A 6,398-nucleotide genomic window follows, 5' to 3' on the forward strand; every position below is an offset into this window, starting at 1 on the left:
CATATGCAAATGTCTAACTCCTACCACTCTTTAAGACCCAGCTCAAGGCCCTGGCCGGTTGGCTCAGCGGTAGAGCCTCGGCCTGGCATGCGGGGGACCTGGGTTCGATGCCCAGCCAGGGCACATAGGAGAAGCGCCCATTTGCTTCTCCACCCCCACCCCCTCCTTCCTCTCTGTCTCTCTCTTCCCCTCCCGCAGCCAAGGCTCCATTGGAGCAAAGATGGCCAGGGAGCTGGGGATGGCTCCTTGGCTTCTGCCCCAGGTGCTAGAGTGGCTCTGGTCGCGGCAGAGCGACGCCCTGGAGGGGCAGAGCATCGCCCCTGCTGGGCGTGCCGGGTGGATCCCGGTGGGGCGCATGCAGGAGTCTGACTGTCTCTCCCCGTTTCCAGCTTCAGAAAAAAAAAAAAAAAGACCCAGCTCAAATGCTAGCATCTTCACAGAGCCTCTCCTGGTCCTCTAAATTTAAATAATCTCCTTTTTGAACTCCAAAGCATTTTATAACTTTTTAATGTCACTTTAGTTCTTTATATTCAAGTCATATAAAGACGTCTTTAGTTCACTGTGGGAGTTCATGCCCTAAACTCCCGTAAGCAAGGCTCATCTTTTATGGTTCCCATAGGACCTTACTTTGCAAATGCCTGTTATAAATAAATATTTTCCCATACCCAATCAAACAAGAAATGTCATCATTCCAAGGACAGTCGAGCCTACTGTGTCATTCATACAAAGTTAACACTAGGGCTCCTAGCAAGGAAAGGCATCACCAGCCCTGAACCAATTAAAAGGCTGTTCAGAACAAGCCCCAATCCACCATGCAGATTGCTCTTTACCCCTTGCTTTTCTTTTCTTTTAAAATTAAATTTATTGGGGTATCATTGGTTAATGTGACTATATAGATTTCAAATTATATATTTCTATGATATATAAGTGTGACACTCACATAGCTGGTATTTTAATTTCAAGTCAGATGGGTTTGAAGACAAATTTGGGCATGTCTATAAAACTCCAACTCTTCCCATTAACTGGTACAAAAAGAAACATTTAGGTTTCACATAATCTACCTAACACAAAAGAGACAACAATAAAAAAAACACAACCTCATGCACAGTTATCTTTCAGACTATACTTAAATATTTTATAACTTTTCACAGCTCTGTTGCATGGGTAAACATAGAAGAATGTCTTTCTTTTAAAAGTGCAGCAAAATATAAATAATTCAACAGTAGTAGTTCTAACAGTGAGTTTATTCTGTATTTAATCAGCACTAAAGTCAGTAGCAGGTGGTGGAGTGTATAGCTGTACTTTCTTATAAATACTGTCCTAGGTAAAGCCAAAGAAGCATTACTGACAGTTGGATATAGTCAATATTCACTGAATTGCTATTTGGAATAGTGGAAGGCCTGAGATACAGGTGCACAAATCAGAGACTAGGGAATGGAGTCTCTGGTTATTGCTGTTGTTATTACTGAACAAGAGTCATGTTCTCAATCTAGCTTCCAGCAATGAATCTCTCTGAACCTTCGGTAAAGGACCATTGTAACGGTGCATATAACTTAGAAAAGATATAAACATTTCTGAGAATTGCATTTGGTTCTGAAGTAGATTTTGCATCTGATATAATGGTTAAGTTCTAGTATCTCATCTGTCATCAATGTTTATGACCCAAACAGGACTGTACCAATCAGTTATAGCTAAAAGATTACCAAGGTGAAAGAAGTGTTGTCAGTAATCTAGAATAGTGCCTGTCAAACTATAATATGCAGAGAAATCAGCTGAAGGGGTCTTGTTAAAATGCAGATTCTGACATAATAAGTCTGGGGTTGGGACCAAGAATTTGTGTTTCTGACAAGCTTTCAGTCAAGGTTGATCTCAGTTCTAGATAGTTGTATAAGATGAAGTCTAGCATATAAGATAGTATGCTATCTTGCATGTCAAATTAAGAAGTTTGGAAGCTATTTGTGGCGATGTAAAACTATAAAGCTTCATGTTGAAAAATAACATTAACAATTTAATATTTGGGAAGAAGAAAGTAAGTAAAGATGAGTCTGCACCAAGGAAAGCATGATGATTGATACAGTGGAAATAAAAAAAGTATTCTAAAATGTCTTTGTTCTACAAAGAGCATACAACCTTGTAAGTAACAAATGTCATTGAGCATCCATATTTTATTGTAAGTAAAATGTACAACCAGTCTATGGACTTAAATAACAACAGATAAATTTTCATGCTCAAATTTCATGGGCTGGGTTTCTTACCTACATACCTTTGGTATAACATAGGTTGCCTCCCCTGCCATTATTTCCAAGGATGTCCCATGTGTCATATATGATCAAGAACTGTTCCTTTGTGTGTTTGGTACTGGTTTCTTTATTGATTTAAGTCCAATGTCTCATCTTTTACTGTGTCCTTCATGGTCTTTTACACCTTGCAAGGATGGTTTCTGATAGTTTCAGACCTGCAGGATCTTAGATGCAAAGATTAGGATATGATATTGAAAGAAACCTTTGTTTCTTACTCCTAAGGGTTATTTTTTTAAATGAAGAGGAACTTCTATTAATTAATACACTCTCTTCTGCTCATCTATCCCTCCTTTCCAACTCACTCCTCCACCAGAGAAGAGTTGTGGGAGAAAAAAAATATGCAAGCTAGCTTCTTTTTTTCCCTTGTTTCTAAAAAAGTGATTCTTAAAGTGTTGACGTTGAGCCAGCACATCAGCACAACTTGGAACTTGTTATAAATGCAAATTATTGGGCCCACATCAGACCTACAGAACTAGAAACTCAGGATGAGAAGTGAGGTCTAGTGACCTGTGACTTAAACTCTGCTCTGGGTGGATCCCAGGGTAATAGTTCACAAGCATTCGAGTGCATCATACTCATTCCACAGTTTTTGATTCTGGAGAAAGAACTGTCTTCAGGAAATGGGAATTTTCCAGTTTCCTCAAGAAAAGGTTTTGCTTTCCTTAGACTTAAATTTATATAAGGGCAATTCTTATTAGTCTTGATATACTTTAGCAAACAGATATTTGTATAAGAAAAATTTAAATTTTTGAAGACTGACTTTATTGGTTTCAGAAGGCGGGGGGGGGGGAGGGAAGAACAGGAAGCATCAATTTGTAGTAGTTGTTTCTCATTTGTGCCTTGACCAGGCAAGCCTGAGGTTTTGAACCAGTGACCTCAGTGTCTCAGGTCAACACTTTATCCACTGTGCCACCACAAGTCAGGCAGAAAAATTAATTTTTATTTATTTTTACAGAGAGAGAGAGAGAGAGATGTCAGAGAGAGGGACAGATAGGGACAGACAGACAGGAACAGAGAGAGATGAGAAGCATCAATCATCAGTTTTTTGTTGTGGCACTTTAGTTGTTCAGTGATTGCTTTCTCATATGTGCCTTGACTGTGGGGCTACAGCAGACCAAGTGACCCCTTGCTCGAGCCAGCAACCTGGAGTCCAAGCTGATGAACTTTGCTCAAACCAGATGAGCCCCCACTCAAGCTGGCGACCTCGGGATCTCAAACCTGGGTCCTCTGCGTCCCAGTCTGACGCTCTATCCACTGCGCCACCGCCTGGTCAAGTAGAAAAGTTGAATTTTAAGCCAACATAATGCCACCTATAAACACCCACTCAGAAGAGTAACAAAACATAATTTTTTGTGATGAAAATTATATAGCGGCTGAGGAATAAGGTCCCATTTTCTGATCTAGTTGAGATATAACAAGGAAGGAATAAATTGCTTATTTTGAAAAATAACAGAACTTTGCACTTCTTTATGGAAAAGAATTTTTATGGGTAACATTAAACATAAGTGCATGGTCTTAAAGAGACTCTAATTTCTGAATTTCATCTGCTCTTCAATCAGCTGTGATCCTTTATTTATTGTAAAAGAATTTACATCCCAAACAGGGTCTGCTGGAGAGACAGTGAGGAAGAAACCTTGATCAATATATAACTGGTCTGGCCCATATTTCTGCAGTTTGTATAATTATCAATATATACAGCTCAGAGTATGTGAATCTTGGCACTTCTACAGAGAATGCACCTCCAGAGAATATTTAATTCATTTTTTTATTCACTGTTTTCATTAAATAACTCCAGAGACTTTCTTGAATACTTACTATACTCAAAGCTTTTGGGTTATTAACATAATTTATAAGAAATTTGGCTATATAAGTAAAAGAATTCCATCATTTTATTAACAATAACATATATAATTGACAAAATGCATTTACGCATACTATCTCATTCAACTTTCCCAAGAACCTGTGACACAGGAGTTGATCTAATTTTTATGGAGACATTGAACGAGGTTCTGGCACATTGTGGCCCTTGTGTAGTCTTTTAATCCCTTTCTCCCTCACCTCCCTAAAATAACATCTATCCTCCATAATCAGCTAATATAATTACAAACTCATTGTAGATGATAGCTAATAGATGACATTATTCCTGGATGTTTTTTAAGGCAACTGTAGTAGGTTGAATGGTGACACCTCCCAAAAGACTCACAGGTCTCCCCAGAATCTGTGAATGTGACCTTATTTGGAAAAGGGGGCTTGGCAAATGTAATTAAGTTAAGGGTTTCAGAGTGAGATCATCCTGGATTCTCCCTGTGGACTGACGCCAGCTTGCATGGGCCTTAATCCCAATCTTTCTCCCCAACACTACCAAAAATCACATCTTCCTCATGTACCCAGTGGAAAATCCTTCTTAAGCCTCTGTATTCAAAAACAGAAATCATTGGGGATTATTTTCTAATTTAACCATTGCCCCAGGCCTGTTGGGGGTATTTTTTTTAAAGAATGATTTTAGTTTATCCTAGAACTTGCTGTCCTGCCTGCCAAGGAAGGACATCGCAAATTAGGAGAAAGCTTACATCTCCTCTTGAATTTATCCCCAAAGAAACCAGTTTATACCTATAAATAAATGCATCTATTGAAAAAAAACCATACCTCTTGTCCCTGCAGGCCCTAAATCTAATAACAGGTGTCTTTATTTTTTTTAAGTGTCTTTATAAGAATAAGAAAAGACAGACAGAATAGGAGAAAATACAGAAAGAAAGACCATGTGAAGATGGAGGTAGCAATTAGAATGGTGCTGTCACAAGCCAGGGAGCACTTGAAACAGCCAGGGGTTGAAAAAAGCAGAAAGGGGCCCTGGCCGGTTGGCTCAGTGGTAGAGCATCGGCCTGGCGTGCAGGAGTCCCAGGTTCGATTCCCGGCCAGGGCACACAGGAGAAGCGCCCATCTGCTTCTCCACCCCTCCCCCTCTCCTTCCTCTCTGTCTCTCTCTTCTCCTCCCGCAGCCAAGGCTCCACTGGAGCAAAGTTTTCCCGGGCACTGAGGATGGATGGCTCTGTGGCCTCTGCCCCAGGCGCTAGAATGGCTCTGATTGCGGCAGAGCGACGCCCCAAGGTGGGCAGAGCATCGCCCCCTGGTGGGCATGCCGGGTGGATCCCGGTCGGTCGCATGCGGGAGTCTGTCTCACTGCCTCCCCGTTCCCAGCTTTGGAAAAATACAAAAAAGGAAAAAAAAAAAAAAAAAGCAGAAAAGGATTCTCCCCTGGAGGCTTCAGGGAGAGTTGGTCCTGCAACACCTCAATGTCAGACTTCTGGACTTCAGAGTTTCAAGAAAATAAATATATGTTGTTTTAAGCCAGGAAGTTTGTGGCAAATTGTAATAGCAGCACTAGAAAATTAATAGAGCAATTCATTTTCTTAAACTCCTTTACTCTCCTTGACAAGTCTAAACCACGCTCTATTATAACAAATGTGGATTTGTCATCTTTTGTTAATCTCCTGATAGTAAGCACTCCTGTTTCTCAAATTTGTGTGTCATCCTTGCATACGGCCCATGCAAATCTTCCCTTTATGGTTGACAGTTTTAGTATATGTGCTGCCGAAATGAGCACAAGGGCTCCTTTTTCAATTGGAACCTATTCTGTTAAAATCTTTGCCAGTGAAGCATCTTTGAAGGAGAAATAATGGAGGAAATTTGGAGATTCTTAATGGACATGCAATTATCCCCAGAAGATGAAGAAGAAAAAAGAGAGATGTGTGCATGAGAGTGAGAGAAAGACTTCTAATTAGTTGTTTAAAATTACTTTTGTAATTGATTTTTTTCTACAATTAACTTTTAAGGTAATTATATATTTAAATTAGTCATGCAGATTTCTTATGTAAGGAAAATGTATAAAAGCTTGCTGAAGAGTAAATTGCACGAACCAGCACGAGCCTCTCCCCGTGCTGTGGTAGCAGTGCCAGGAGGCCTTGAGCTGCTGGCATCACCCTGCTCCCAGCAACCCGTGCCTTTCCTGCAGCTATAACTGATCCTGTGTGTGCTTTCTAAGACTTTAATCAGGGTGTGTTTCCTTTCAGGCAAGGGTAGCTGAGACATACAGCTCTG

The 6,398-nt window shown here is 40.3% G+C and overlaps 1 non-coding gene across 1 annotated transcript; it reads right to left on the bottom strand.

Annotated features, from left to right (window-relative positions):
* Positions 1-5,796: 5,796 nt before the first annotated feature.
* LOC136332750 (U6 spliceosomal RNA) lies at positions 5,797-5,904 on the bottom strand. The gene has a single exon (XR_010730902.1). It is a non-coding gene; the product is annotated as a U6 spliceosomal RNA (small nuclear RNA).
* Between the last annotated feature and the right edge of the window lie 494 nt (positions 5,905-6,398).

The sequence above is a fragment of the Saccopteryx bilineata genome, chromosome 3 (assembly GCF_036850765.1).
Source record: "Saccopteryx bilineata isolate mSacBil1 chromosome 3, mSacBil1_pri_phased_curated, whole genome shotgun sequence".
Taxonomy (NCBI): Eukaryota; Metazoa; Chordata; class Mammalia; order Chiroptera; family Emballonuridae; genus Saccopteryx; species Saccopteryx bilineata.